Source organism: Lepisma saccharinum, chromosome 15 (assembly GCF_977018435.1).
Source record: "Lepisma saccharinum chromosome 15, izLepSacc3.1, whole genome shotgun sequence".
In the NCBI taxonomy this organism is placed as follows: domain Eukaryota; kingdom Metazoa; phylum Arthropoda; class Insecta; order Zygentoma; family Lepismatidae; genus Lepisma; species Lepisma saccharinum.
The window spans coordinates 1,641,050-1,658,194 of record NC_139243.1 but is presented as its reverse complement, the minus strand read 5'-3'; positions in this window follow the sequence as shown (position 1 = coordinate 1,658,194).

Below are 17,145 nucleotides of genomic sequence, written 5' to 3'. Positions count from 1 at the left end.
GAAACAATATACAAATTGTGCGAGGAAAGGGGGAGGAAGAATCATATCTCTCTCTCACACACAGACAGACAGACCACTAACCCACATTTTTTTGAGGAGGGCTCAGATCCGAAAACTTGCACCAAAGAGAAGATCCAAAATGCTGTTGGAGTATTAGATATGACTACCAACACTATGATAGTATTACAGATACACCTACATTTTTTTTCTTCCTTGGCTCTACAGCCTGGAATGCCCTTTGACCTCCTTCACAATGCTCATCAATTGTTCACCACTTTTAGCTTTCTGCCACTATCTTCCAACTTGCATTATCTGCAGGTCTTCTTCCACATCCTGCATCCATCTCTTCCTTGGTTTTCCATCTTTTGTGCAGCAAAGCGTTATAAAAATCAATCATCATTCTGTTCTGATATATCATCGTCTTGAGTCCTCGATTTGAAAATCAGATCCTTCATGATCCTCGTGCTGCGATGCCAAGGGTCCCAGGTTCGAATCCCGGTCGGGCTTGGTTGTTTGTGAATGTCCATTCATCAATTTCATCATTTCATCACTCATCCCTATCTTCGCAAATTAGCCAAGAGGCACAAAACGCGAAGTAAAATAAACTAAATCAAATCAAATCAAACCTTCATGATCCTGCTGTTTCTGGTTAATGCATGTTTGTAACTTGCCTTTGTATGTGCACTTGAGTCAATTGAACAAGCAAGTTCAGTTTGCAGGAACACACACAATTGCATCCCAATTGCTAACAGTTCCAGAACTACATCAGGTGCAGGGTTGGCACCGTAGCTTTTTGCTTCCTGACCACACTTCCATATTGCTGCCTGGTAGTTAGCTCATAGAACATGCATGAAATGACACTCTCTGAATGGTGGCAGTTGGCTGGATTCAACCTCTTCCATCTTGGTACAGAATAGCTGATAGCACAGTTCATTTACCATGCCAGTGTTGGAAACGGCAACATACACACAGGAGGTAAACACTGCTCAATCTTCTGAAAGACTTCAACACTGACCTCCCATGACTGGCCAAGCTGACTAAAAGTTACCTACTACAGTATGTAACATTGTTATTCGTACACATAGAATTTCCGAGGAAAAAATGTCATGTCTACTAGTAAATATAATCATTTTCATATGTACCTGGAAATTAATGTTAATGAAGGTTTCACCAACAACTATCAATAAAAATGTATGTTCAGTGTATTAACAGAGCATATAATTTGTGTGAAAAGAGAAAAAGACGCTGTTTCATGCAACATTGTTATTCGTACAGGCAGGAGTTTCAATCTTCCTCCCATACAGCACCACCGCCATTCGGGCGATTTCGTGCAGTTTGCAACTTGGTAACAAGTTTGAACATGCAGGTACGCTCCCCGTCAAGCGGAATGCTGGCGTAGGTATTGTTGTAGACTTATTGTTGATCTATCAGTGTGTTCAAAATGGGCAAGGTGAAGGAAATTAGTTCCGATCTGAAGGATGTTATTATAAATTTGGCCCTTAGAGGTTATTTGTTAAGAAAAATCGGACAAACAGTCAATAAATCACACTCCACAATTCAATACATAGTAAACAAATTTAGAGAGGAAGGTTCAACACAGAATGTGCCGAGAAAACCAAAAGAGAGAAGATTGAATAAACATGATGAACGCTTTATTTTAAAAAGAGTGTGAGAAAACCCCTGACTAAATGTTCCTCAGTTACGACCCTTAGTAGAAAATGTTGCTGGCAAGATGATGTCCGACGTGCCTTGTGGAAGCATGGATATCATGGCAGAATACCACGAAAGAGGCCGTATGTAAATAAAGTGAACCGCATGAATAGACTTTCATTCGCGAAAGAGCACATCCACAAGGACCAGGAATTTTGGGATAGTGTCATATGGTCAGATGAGTCCAAGATTATAATATACGGGTCAGATGGGATAATCAATTATAATAATTATAATCAATAGTCTGGAGAAAATCAAATAAAGACAATGATCACATTAACACAGATCCAACAGTTAAACACGGTGGTGGGTCATTAATGATTTGGGGCTGTATGTCGTCCAAAGGTGTTGGTACCATCCAGTTCATTGATGGTATCATGGATGCATATGTCTATTTGGACATATTGAAGAATAATGTAAAGCAGAGTGCCCAAAAAATGGACATGCTGCCTATCTACAGATTCCAACAAGACAATGACAGTAAGCATAACGCGCGAGTTAACATGAATTGGCTAATATGGAATGTGCCCAAACTACTACAAACACCAGCTCAAAGTCCAGACTTAAATCCCATTGAGCACATATGCGCAATTTTGAAGAGGCGAGTCCATAAAGCAGGCATCAAGTCCAAACAATAGTTGAAAACTGTTGTGCAAGCAGAGTGGAATAAAATAAGCTCTGAAACATGTCGGAAACTTGTTAAATCTATGAAGAAAAGGTGTCAAGCAGTAATTAAAGCCAAAGGATACGTATCAAAGTATTTGAACTGTCAGTCAATTTGCTCTGAATATACTTTTTTCTTTTATATTATTAAGTGTAGGAATAGAAAAGTTGTACAAAGAAAGACATGTTTCTCTCCCAGTTTATTTAATTTATTATTGTCATTGGTTATACAGAATATGGGTAAGATATTATGTTCCTAATGATAGTTATTGAATTGTAAAGAAACAATTTCAAAAGAGTGTATTTCCTTTCAGATATTAAAGCATTTTCTTTGAAAATCCATGTGTACGAATAAGAATGTTACATACTGTAGGAGTAGTCCTTTTTGACCATCTTCAGAGCTATGAGCTTCCCACAACCGGCATTGGCTTGTTCAGACCATCTTCAGTCCAGTAACAAATAAATTATAATAAACACTTTTATAAAGTTAATCTTTTTCAGGCTTCATAATGAAGTGAAGACAATTATTATCAAAATGTTCAGATGGGACCAACACACTGTCCATGTTTTTTTTTGTAATAATAATAATAATTATTATTATTATATACATAAACATTAGTTAAACAGTCATATTAAAAAGATTAAATATGAAAACAGTGAATTATTCCACAGAATATGGTTCATTCGTGTAAGTTTTGAACTTGCATACATGATACCCATGGGCGTCCGGAAAGGGGGGGGGTCGTGGCCCCTCCCTTGAAAATGAAAGTCAACCAAAAATTATGTATATCGCACATAAAATTTCATTTTAGCCACAATAATGTGTGCTAATTATTGCATGAACACCATAAATTCAAATTTAAGAAATGTTTTTTAGGGAACAACACTTTTGGAGGAAAATTTAACTTGTTTGCCCCCCCCCCCTGGAAAAAAATACTTCCTTGCCCCTCCCTGGAAGAATCCTGCGGTCGTCCATGATGATACCTATAAGAAAAATGAAAAAGGCTACTGCTTTGGAAAGGTTATCACATATTATTGTACTTACATTAGTGCAACAAATATTTCAGTAGCATTGAAGGTTTGGCACCTTGCATGGTACCGATATATGGATAATAAACCTTTTCGAGCAAGGCATCAACTCGCGGCACGCCACGGCACCTAGCGACCTGTTGAGTGAGATGAGTCGAGGCAAAATGGATAATAAATGTTTTATAAATGGTACCAATATGGGGGGCTATTCACCGGATGTTTACATTTCTAGGCTTCCTTGGCGCGGGCGTGAACTTTACTTCCGGTTTTCAATAGAATAACATGGAGTTCAAAGGTGTAAAGGCAGTGTCTTAAGAAAAGGTGACAATCATTGTGTGGCTTATGGTTACAACACGATGTTGGGAAGAAATATTTTTTGTCTGTTATATATACATAGTTTACAAACAGATCCGATACGGAAAAATCAGTTAATTCAGGCAGTAAAGCGAAAAGACTGGACACAAACACGAGGCAATAGTCGACACTACACTACACTACACTACATCACCGGAGTAATTCAAATGAAAATATTTTACGTGTTTGGTGTTTCAAAAATCATAATTGTTTACACACATATGTTGACTATATTTAAACATTGAAACTGTTTATAATCATCCAGAATTCCCAAAATTATAATTTTATAATTGTGCTGGATATGCACTCGAATAGCATTAATAAATAAATAATAATAATAAATTTAGAATGAAGTTCATTTCATTAGTTTAGTAATTATTTATTGTACAATGTTTATAACAGTTGTAATTATTATTATTATTTCTACTATTCTACTTTTATTACTGGCCTTTACACCCTACAAAAATATCTGATGACGCTCTCTCTAAGCCATATGATAAAATTAAAGGGGCTGTGTTTAACTACACAATGTCGAAAATTATACATTTTACTGTTGTAAAATTGAAGTATTTCAATGTTTATAATTAATGTAAGCCTTATTTCAACCTGCAGAAATCTTAACACGACACTGTTGGTAGAAGATCAACATTGTCTTTGAAAATACTTATATTTTTCCGTAAATCTTCATCAAATAGATCCGGGAAATTGCCAATCTTTTCTAGGTACCTTTGTTTCTCTATATCACTCAAAAATTTCAAGTGATCCATTTTGTAACTGATCTTTTATAAGAAAATAAGATCGGTGACTATCTGTAATCCACCTGTTTACATTGGAAAATTGGCCAAACCGGAAGTTCTTTCGCCGCCATCTATAATCGAATTGTCTGATCGATTATTTTTTGTTTACTCAAGAATAACCCCCATATGGTCTCACCCAGGCATTAATATCGCTCAGACAAGAGGACTATTGTAGCAAGTGTTGCCACATATTGGTAAATTTCCCTCTCTGGAAAAATGACCCCTGGAAGTTCTCGCGTTTCTCTGCGTCCAGTTTAAGGCAGAAACGAGACTTCCAAAGTTGGGAGGCTAGCGTTGCGCTGAAAACACGCCGCTGCCATGTTACTACGTCACTCCTTAGGGAGAGCTCGTTTGTCGTCTGCTTGCAGCGTCCAGTTCCGGATGGGTAGCCCAAGGTGAACGAACACGTGCAGCAGTTTTACAAATCTGTACAGATTTAAATAATGGAAGAAGGAGCGATAGGAGAAAGGAAAGCTATGCTTTGTAATGATCAGAGTTAGGATTTTTAGGGGAAAATTTCATTGGGAAAAAGGAAGGGAAAAGGTGCTAAAATAAGACCCAAAAAGGGGCAAAAAAAGGTGCTGATTGGGGTAAAAAAAAAAAGGTGCTGATAATTATACTACTTATTAAAACTTTCCCTCCTATTTTATTAGTGTAAGCTATTCACTCGAAGCTGTGTACACATCACACACATAGGTTGTGTTACAGTTATTCACCAGAGTCTGAGAAAAACACAAAGCTGTTGTACCTTACAACATTAAGCTTTTCTAAATTTTTAAAAGTGAGTTTGTTTCTTTTCGGAGATAAAATATCTCTATATAAGCTGAAGCTTCTCTCTACATCCACAGAAACAAGTGGGGCAAACTTAGTATTCACTCGGAATGGCAACTCTGTGGAAGTGGCAAATTCCACAACATCCGGATTCTTGTCAAGACTAGCCTCAAGTTTGTCTCTGGCAAAACCATCTAACTGACCCCTCAGTAGTAAAGATATCCCATTGTTTTTCCTTTTCGACGCCTTGTTCTTCTAAGCTTTTGATGGCTGTCGACAGGTACTTGTAGGAATGTACACAAAATAGTTCTTTTTGCAAATCATCTATCTTGTCTGGGAGGAGAAGTTGATGTGCCTTGGAAATTGCACCTGCGTCGGTTGAATCCAGGGAAAGCACAAACTCCTTAATTTTTTCAAAATTTTCACACAGAAATGCAGCATCCTCAATCCATGATCCCCAGCGAGTAATGATGGGGAAAAGTGGCAGGGGCAGGCAGGTAGTATCTCTGTAGGCAAGAATGCGACTCGGGGCCTTAAGGAGTATTTTCTTCAGATCAGATGTGAACTCATTTACAACGTTGTATTCGTTCCTAATAGATTCAGAAACCCTGTGAAGGGCATGAGCCAAACAGGTTACATGCTTTAACTTAGGGAACAACGGCTTTAATTGGTTAAATACCGAAAGCATTGTAGGGAGCCTGGTCAGTAAGTACAACAACAACTTTTTTCGAACTGAATTCCCCCGGGCCACAGTTTTTGACAGAAATCCATAAATGACTGCATCACTGTACTGGTATTGGTTTTCTGCAACTCATACATGTTTAGTAACATGGGCTTAACTTCCTCACCTGTCAGAGGAAAAACCAAAATGTTCAAAACATATCGTTGCATTCAGTCTGGCGTCTCATCCAGAATGACACCTATATCGCAATCTGACCTTTCACCTTAATTTTACGAACAGTTTCTTCATACACAGGTTCAATATAGTTTTTCCTTAACGTACTCTCAGCGGGCACTGACAACCGTGTGTACTTTTCAAGGAACCCTTTCAAGGCCAGATGGTTCACCTTGTTGAGTGGAAGATGCACACAAGTCAACATTAAATTCCTTTAAATTTTGGTTCTTGGAAGAACACTGCTCAAATGCATTGCGTAAGAGAGGCTGCCGAGATTTACTTCCTTGCAGATTCTTTTTCTTTTGATGCTTAGAGCTGGAAATATGTTGCTGGATGCGATGTCTCTGGTGTTTTTCATCTAATGTGATTCCCGTATCACAAACCGCGCATCGAATAACAGTTCCATCACTTTCTATGAACTCGTGCTTAAATTCTTGAGCCAGACTGAGAAATCGGGATCTGGGCACTTTCGGCATGGTAAAGTACATGCACTAACAGGATCTAACAGAATGAAAAAGCAGGTAAGGAACTTATATCCACAAACATCATCTGTCCACAGCGCACACATGAAATGTGAAACCCACCACTTCAGAAACCATTGTTGCTTCACTGCTTCCAAGACCAAACTGAGTTTCCTTCTTCTTTCTATCTTAAAAAAAATAACTGCAATCTGGCGCATATCAGTAGCTGCCTTTCCATTGTTGATTTCAAATAGGCAACAATCAAGCACAGTTTAAATACATACAATTTCAGTTAACAATGTGAAAACAGCTTAAAAGAGAAAAGTGTCGCAAAAGGAGAAAATAAAATGATTTGCTGAAGAAATATATTTAACATCACCAGTAAAAGGACACAAAAAGGGGAGGAAAAGTGATTAAGAACACAAAAAAGGGGGAAAATTGATAAATGTCCCAGAAAAGGGAGGGAAGGGGAAAGGTCATCAAAAAAGGGGAAAAAAGGTGCTGGAAAATTAGCTCCATTCTCACGTTGAGGCAACATTTCACACACTGAGTCCTTCCAGAGAGGTCTCACTTTCACTACGAAAAAAAGGTGCGCACCTAAAAATGCTAACTCTGGTAATGATCATTCTTCTATGAGAAAAATGTTGCTTATAAAATTGGTTGCTGACCAGACACTCAAAAATATTTTTTAAACTTATATTTATCGATATTTACCTTAACCTACGTAGTGCAAAATAGGAATTTTCACATTCTTCACTTTATTTATAAAGTCTATTTAACTTTCTTTTCCATAAAGCAATTTCAGTTTGTGTTCTATTTCTGTTGCGCAAATTATGATCAAACATTTTTGTGCAGATAAGAGAAAATACACTGAGAAGATTACATTAGTTGCACAGTACATACAGTATGTAACATTCTTATTCGTACACATGGATTTTTAAAGAAAATGCTTTAATATCTGTAAGGAAATACACTCTTTTGAAATTGTTTCTTTTCAATAACTAATATCATTAGGAACATAAAATCTTACGCAAATTCTGTATAACCAATGACAATAATAAATTAAATGAAACTGAAAGAGAAACATGCCATTTTTTGTACAACTTTTCTATTCGTACACTTAATAATATATAGGTAAGAAAAAAGTATATTCAGCAAATTGACTGACAGTTCTAATACTTTGAAGCGTATCCTTTGACTTTAATTACTGCTTGACACCTGTTCTTCATAGAATTAACTAGTTTCCGACATGTTTCAGAGCTTATTTTATTCCTCTCGGCTTGCACAACAGTTTTCAACACTTGTTTGGACTTGACGCCTGCTATATGGACTCGCCTCTTCAAAATTGCCCATAAATGCTCAATGGGTTTTAAGTGTGGACTTTGAGCTGGTGTTTGTAGTAGTTTCGGCACATTCCATATTGGCCAATTCATGTTAACTCACGCCTTATGCTTACTGTCATTGTCTTGTTGGAATCTGTAGATAGGCGGCATGTCCATTTTTTGGGCACTCTTCTTTACATTGCTCTTCAATATGTCAAAATAGATATATGCATCCATGATACCATCAATAAACTGGATGGTACTAACACCTTTGGACGACATACAGCCCCAAATCATTAATGGCCCACCACCGTGTTTAACTATTGGAACTGTGTTAATGTGATCATTGTCTTTATTTGATTTTCTCCAGACCCTATTTATCCCATCTGACCACTATCCCAAAATTCCTGGTCCTTGTGGATGTGCTCTTTCGCGAATGAAAGTTTATTCCTGCGATTCACCTTATTTACATACAGCCTCTTTCGTGGTATTCTGCCATGATATCCATGCTTGCAGAAGGCATGTCGGACAGTTTGATAGGACATCATCTTGCCAGCAACATTTTCTACTAACGGTCATAACTGAGGAACACTTAGTCGGGAGTTTTCTCGCACTCTTTTTAAAATAAAGCGTTCATCACGTTTATTCAACCGTCTCTCTTTTGGTTTTCTCGGCAATTCTGTGTTGAACCTTCCTCTCTAAATTTGTTTACTATGTATTGAACCGAGGAGTGTGATTTATTGACTGTTGTCCTATTTTTCTTAACGAATAACCTCTAAGAGCCAAATTTATAATTCAAGTTCCTTCACCTTGCACATTAGATAGATAGACGATAGGCCTACAACAATACCTACGCCAGCATTCCGTCAGCATTGACGGGGAGCGTGCCTGCATGTTCAAACTTGTTACGAAGTTGCAAACTGCACGAATTCGCTCGAATAGTGGTGACGTTGTATGGGAGGTAGATTGAAACTCTTGCCTGTACGAATAACAATGTTGCATGAAACAGCGCGTTTTTCTCTTTTCACACAAATTATATGCTCTGTTTATACACTTTGAACATACATTTTTATTGACATTTGTTGGTGAAACCTTCATTAACATTAATTTCCAGGTACATATGAAGATGATTATATTTACTAGTAGATATGACATTTTTTCCTCGGAAATTCTATGCGTACGAATAACAATGTTACATACTGTACCTATACTTAGTTTATGTATAATTATTACAAGGAAATAATGTGTATAACTATGGGCGTATTTAAGGGGGATTCAACGGGTCCAACACCTCTCTTTTTTTGGTTCACTAAAATTACCAGTTTCCTTGTTCTATCCGCTTGTTCATAAAAAATTCCTTCGGACTTATTCCATTCTCTTAAATTAAAGACGTATAGGACGGGATACGGATGGGAAGGAAATTTCGTAATTCCACTCACCAGATGGGACTGCAGACCAATATCTGCAATTTCCTAATAGTTTCGGATTTTCTGCGGTAAGAAACTGCATTGAGACTTTCAAATCAGTTATTTCTCCTCCTCGAATCATATTAAAGAAATTTGGTTCTTAGGGCCGGTTGCACCATCTCCGCTTAACGTCTTATCCCCCACTTAACACCATTTTGCGGTTGTTCAATGTCCGCCTAACGTTACCTAGCACTTAAAGTCCCGTGTAACGTAAGTGGCGGTCGGGGCTCCGCCTAACGCGTTAAGTGCCAGGTAAACATGGAAAAGCAGTACACTGTGCAGCCAACAGATACGTGCAGCACCTAGTATAATCTGTGTTTACACTTTTATAGTTGATAAAATGGCAAAGTCTCGATCAGCTGTTGCAAATTGCGAATGTTTTGCATTACCAAATAACAGCAAAAACAGGCGGATTTGTTAATTATCCCAGGAGCGGCAATAAATAAAGCAACGTTTGTAAATATATGTGTAGAAATGATTATTAGATGGTCATTTTCGTGTGTGTTCCGAAAATGTTGTATATTGATATTAGCATTAGCAGTTTCACTGTAATTTCGTATGTAGGATTTGAGTGCATTCGGGTACAGAAAATAAAACCAGGTTAAAGTAATGCGTTTGATGCTTGCAAAATTGTATTAAAATGCCGTTCCAAATAAATGAATGTGTGTTTGCTGTAACAATTTTTTTCAACCAAACGCAATACACGAAATGTACACCATGCATCAGTTGCTTTTTCGCAATCCTGGTAATTTGTAATCTTTAAGATTAAAACACCTGTAATATAGTCACTTCCGTCGCCATTGGTGTGAATGTAACATTGCAAATAAACAAGTAATGTGTTGTTTCCGAATAACAACTGGCAAAGAATGCACGTGTAATATTTAGCAGTAGCTACTCTTACCGTCCAGTTCATACATATGTACGTACAAGGAACAATTTCCGAATGGTGGTGTGTTTTTTACAAACACACACATTTACAATAATAACCTTGCAAGAAACTACATACCTAGTAGTACATAAGACGTAATACCAATCTTTTAAGAAACTTATACATTGTATATGTGTGATTTTGTATGTTAACTTCCAAAATTGGCAAAAAAAAGTTTACTGTTAACAAGCATCCTTACGATGTTGACATGCATGTACAAGGAACAATTTCCTACTGGTTTTGTACCTAACCTAACCAACCCTACCCTAATATTCATGGGAGAGCATAAGACGTAAATGCAAAAGTTTTTTTCGGTATTTACTACTTAGAGGAAACGTTTTATGCGAAGTAACATATTTTTCATTACATTGTGCGAGATTTTGTACTTTAACTTTAAAACTGGCAAAGAATAATAATAATAGAGACAGGTACAGCAGTATCTTTACGGCGTTGATACGTATATACAAGGAACAATTTCCGAATGGTGTTACGTTTCGTGGATACAAAGAAAATGCACCATTGTAATAAACCTTGCACGAATCTACATGCCTGAAGATGCATAAAACGTGCACTCAAGTTTTTTCTGTTTTTCTTTTAACATTCATATGCAATACACATGATCTTGTATTTGATTTTTCAAAATAACTGGCCTAAAAAGACGAGCGGCTAGGGGCAGCATTAGCACCTTGGGAAATACATGCTAACAACACCAAACCTGGCCTGCCTAACCTATCCACGTAGGCATATAATAGCATAAATAAGCATGTAAATATGTTTGGCAAATTATAATTTGTTTATTTAAGCTATTATATACATACGTGGATAGGTTAGGCAGGCCATGTTTGGTGTTCTTAGCATGTATTACCCAAGGTGCTAATACTGTCCCTATCTGCTCGTCTAAAAAGGAACACAGCTTGTACGTATATACAATGTATATTTTCCTGGTGAATATTACTGTTTTTTGTAAAGAAATATATACGTTCTTGCATTACACTAGCATATAACGTTGCACGAAACTAACTATCTGAAAGTATATAGGCTACAGCCTGAAGTTTCTTATTTTTTCTTAATAAGAACAAATGCGTAAATACAGTACTACGGTACTTTACATTACTATTTGATTCGTCCTTTTGTGCTAAGATGATAGTAATTCCCAAAATGTACCTTGTACATGAAACCGTTGATTATCGATTTTTTTGTGCTATTCGAATTTGTTTTGAATACAAAAATTTAATTTTCATCTGCATCGTTAACCAACTTTCACAAAAGCTGCATTATAAATAAAGAAGAAACCTATAAGATGGTCAACGTTGATAATACTAATACTCGCTATTCGCTAAAGAAGGGGTTACGGATTGATAAATTATTAACAGAAACGAATGATAAATTGGTAAGAGCAGAATAGAAGATTGCTCTTCTCATTCCGTATATTTACACAAACTCAGATATGTCAGCCTTGCATTAAAAATTGAATAAATGTAACTTGCATTTGTTACGACTTCGTAAAATTTTGGTCACTCTTTAGTAGTGTTTAATATTTTTAAAAAAGTGACCGTATGTCTTACTGAAAGATAAGACGAGGAATATTCTTTTTTGCATTATGTTAATTGGAGTACGTGAAAAATAAATTGAAAATTTTGTAAGGTTCCCACTACTTCGAAAGATTACGGGTTATATTGTATCAATTAACATACATTTGATATTATATGAGAGTACGACACATGCATTACCTACTTCTATCAGCCGTTTCATTTTATTGCAATAAATATTTAGTTTTTTAAACATATTTCAGTTGAAAAAGCATTGGAATTGACAAGCAGATATTAGCACGTAATAAACAAACAAAACACAATCGAAAACACAACTGACACAACTTTCTCCAGTTTCTGTTGCCAGGTCGTACGGCAAGCAGGAGAAAGTTCCACCTTACAAGGCCGAGGATAAAAATGCTTGGTGCAACCCACCGCCGCCTAAGGGCCGGTTGCACCATCGCCACTTAATCTGCCACTTTACAAAGTGCTGGATAACGACAGGCGGGAGATTTAGGCGGCGGTGGGTTGCACCAAGCATTTTTATCCTCGGCCTTGTAAGGTGGAACTTTCTCCTGCTTGCCGTACGACCTGGCAACAGAAACTGGAGAAAGTTGTGTTTTCGATTGTGTTTTGTTTGTTTATTACGTGCTAATATCTGCTTGTCAATTCCAAATGCATGCTTTTTCAACTGAAATATGTTTAAAAAAACTAAATATTTATTGCAATAAAATGAAACAGCTGATAGAAGTAGGTAATGCATGTGTCGTACTCTCATATAATATCAAATGTATGTTATATGATACAATATAACCCGTAATCTTTCGAAGTAGTGGGAAGCTTACAAAATTTTCAATTTATTTTTCACGTACTCCAATTAACATAATGCAAAAACGAATATTCCTCGTCTTATCTTTCAGTAAGACATACGGTCACTTTTTAAAAAATATTAAACACTACAACAGTGACCAACAGTGACCAAAATTTTACGAAGTCGTAACAAAGGCAAGTTACATTTATTCAATTTTTAGTGCAAGGCTGACATATCTGAGTTTGTGTAAATATACGGAATGAGAAGAGCAATCTTCTATTCTGCTCTTACTAATTTATCATTAGTTTCTGTTAATAATTTATCAATCCGTAACCCCTTCTTTAGCGAATAGCGAGTATTAGTATTATCAACGTTGACCATCTTATAGGTTTCGTCTTTATTTATAATGCAGCTTTTGTGAAAGTTGGTTAACGATGCAGATGAAAATTAAATTTTTGTATTCAAAACAAATTCGAATAGCACAAAAAAAATCGTTAATCAACGGTTCCATGTACAAGGAACATTTTGGGAATTACTATCATCTTAGAACAAAAGGAAGAATCAAATAGTAATGTAAAGTACCGTAGTACTGTATGTACGCATGTTTTATTCTAATTAATAAAAAGAAGAAACTCCAGGCTGTATATACTTTCAGATAGGTAGTTTCGTGCAACGTTATATGCTAGTGCAATGCAAGAACGTATATATTTCTTTACAAAAAACAGTAATATTCACCAGGAAAATATACATTGTACATACGTACAAGCTGTGGTCGTATTTAGACGAGCGGATAGGGACAGTATTAGCACCTTGGGTAATACATGCTAAGAACACCAAACATGGCCTGCCTAACCTATCCACGTATGTATATAATAGCTTAAATAAACAAATTGTAATTTGCCAAACCTATTTACATGCTTATTTATGCTATTATATGCCTACGTGGATAGGTTAGGCAGGCCAGGTTTGGTGTTGTTAGCATGTATTTCCCAAGGTGCTAATGCTGCCCCTAGCCGCTCGTCTTTTTAGGCCAGTTATTTTGAAAAATCAAATACAAGATCATGTGTATTGCATATGAATGTTTAAAAAAAACAACAGGAAAAACTTTTATGCATGCACGTTTTATGCATCTTCAGGCATATAGATTCGTGCAAGGTTTATTACAATCGTGCATTTTCTTTGTATCTACGAAACGTAACACCATTCAGAAATTGTTCCTTGTATATACGTATCAACACCGTAAAGATACTGCTGTATCTGTCTCTATTATTATTATTTTTTTGCCAGTTTTAAAGTTAAAGTACAAAATCTCGCACAATGTAATGAAAAATATGTTACTTCGTATAAAACGTTTCCTCTAAGTAGTAAATACCGAAAAAAAACTTTGGCATTTACGTCTTATGCTCTCCCATGAATATTAGGGTAGGGTTGGTTAGGTTAGGTACAAAACCAGTAGGAAATTGTTCCTTGTACATGCATGTCAACATCGTAAGGATGCTTGTTAACAGTAAACTTTTTTTTGCCAATTTTGGAAGTTAACATACAAAATCACACATATACAATGTATACGTTTCTTAAAAGATTGGTATTACGTCTTATGTACTACTAGGTATGTAGTTTCTTGCAAGGTTATTATTGTAAATGTGTGTGTTTGTAAAAAACACACCACTATTCGGAATTGTACCTTGTACGTACATATGTATGAACTGGACGGTAAGAGTAGCTACTGCTAAATATTATACGTGCATTCTTTGCCAGTTGTTATTCGGAAACAACATATTACTTGTTTATTTGCAATGTTACATTCACACCAATGGCGACGGAAGTGACTCTAATAATATTGCACGTGTTTTAATCTTAAAGATTACAAATTACCAGGATTGCGAAAAAGCAACTGATGCATGGTGTACATTTCGTGTATTGCGTTTGGTTGAAAAAAAAATGTTACAGCAAACACACATTCATTTATTTGGAACGGCATTTTAATACAATTTTGCAAGCATCAAACGCATTACTTTAACCTGGTTTTATTTTCTGTACCCGCATGCACTCAAATCCTACATACGAAATTACAGTGAAACATAATGCTAATATCAATATACAACATTTTCGGAACACACACGAAAATGACCATCTAATATTCATTTCTACACATATATTTACAAACGTTGCTTTATTTATTGCCGCTCCTGGGATAATTAACAAATCCGCCTGTTTTTGCTGTTATTTGGTAATGCAAAACATTCGCAATTTGCAACAGCTGATCGAGACTTTGCCATTTTATCAACTATAAAAGTGTAAACACAGATTATACTAGGTGCTGCACGTATCTGTTGGCTGCACAGTGTACTGCTTTTCCATGTTTACCTGGCACTTAACGCGTTAGGCGGAGCCCCGACCGCCACTTACGTTACACGGGACTTTAAGTGCTAGGTAACGTTAGGCGGACATTGAACAACCGCAAAATGTTCTTAAGTGGGGGATAAGACGTTAAGCGGAGATGGTGCAACCGGCCCTAAATCTCCCGCCTGTCGTTATCCAACACTTTGTAAAGTGGCAGATTAAGTGGCGATGGTGCAACCGGCCCTTAAAAACGTAGTGACACAAGATGAACAGAAAAGTATCAATACTTCGTGACTACAAACACACAACTTTGTCGGGTCCAATATCCCCTCCCCCATGCTCCCCAACAAGCTTCCGGCCAGCAGTGTCCTGGATTTTCACTTACGAAATAAAGCAACCCTAATCATACCAAAAGTTGATCCATCCCTCCCTCCCCCCCCCGTGAACAATATATACGCCCATGTGTATAACAATATCTCATACTGAAATGGTACGATATAATTATTTTGAATTTTGTACTGCGAAAAAAGCCGCCTCATCTCGTTACCCCGAACGCATTAATTGGTTGGTTCACAACTTGACCTTATCGAGACGAGACATGGCAGCCTTGGTCTCGTTCTCGTTGAGAGTTGTATATGTCAGTCTCGTGTTTATTTGTAAATGTCTCATTGACAGTCTCGTCTCAATTTATAAACATCCGTCTCGGTTTGGGAGGGCAATTCTCGTTCTCGTCTCAAGTCTAGAAAAATATAGAACTAACAACGTATGCAGAGGCTTATCATTATAAATACAAAGAAAACCTTTCTTAATATTTTTTTATTATTATTATTATTGACTTCTCGTTTCGACGGTACAGCCCTCGAAAACTAAATATTATCCTGCTTATATATGCAAACCAAACTGCAGATTCAGAATTACCAGGAATGAACTGGCGTTGTGATTATTATACACAAAATTCGTGATTTATCTGAGGAAGTCCCATGTTCCAGGTTTGACTCTCGACCTGGGCATGACTGTTTCCTTGTGAGTGACATTTCATTGAACTGGAAATTGTTACATGGGAAGATGTTTGCTCGAGACTTTGGGGACAGCTAGGGAGATGCTTCTATTGTTAATGTTAGTGTTGTTCACGAGATGAGGCATGTTCCGTCTCGTCTCATAAAAGGAGATGGGACAAGTGAATGTTTTCGAAATGAGATGGGACAGAAGAAAAAGTTCGTCTCTTTTGATGGCAGGTTGGGTGATGCTTAGATTGTGCAGTTGGTGGTAGTGTGTGGGGGGATGTACTCCTGCACCCCGACTTCGAATACAGCTTGTAGTTATTCATCTTCATTGTAGCGATTAGCCAAAAGTGGGAAGAAGTGTGATGTTAGAGATGATAATTAATAAATAAATTATAATAAATTAACCATGCGTTCTCATCGTTTCGGTTAAACAAAGTGAACGGAAAAGCGACGTAAAAGTAGGCTAAATACAAAAATTTGCAATATATATATTAACTGAAGAAAACTGTCATTTACTGCAGGAAATTGAAAAACTCACCGTATCTTTTTATACCGTATCACCTCTTATATTGCAGAAATTGGCGTGTAAACCGGTGTGTTCTAAAAGTATTATCTTAAAATTTGTGAAGAAAATATTATGACGAAAATAACTGTAATTCCAGAAAAGGCATTCCTATAATATTAAGTTCCTGCCAGTCAGAACTAACCTATGTATTCGCAATGAGCAAGGCTGTTCACGTGTTCAGCCATTGACTGTTACAAGGTTTGCTTTGTCACCCTAATGGGAAAACCCTCTACCGAGTGGCTGAATTATAGTAAATACTACTATTCTGCTAGGGCATAATTCATCTCCAAGAAATGGAGCACACATTTTTGTATTGGAAGTTGTAAGATACTTGTTTTACACAGTAACAAGTGAATTTGCTGTCGCTTCCGCTGCTCATGCTAAGTTGTCGGGACGAGCAGAAGCCCCGCCTGCACGCATTTGTAAGTGATGACGTCAGAGGACCTCCTGTCTGTGGAGAGGACGTTTTCAAATCCGTGACGTGGTAGGTGAATTTC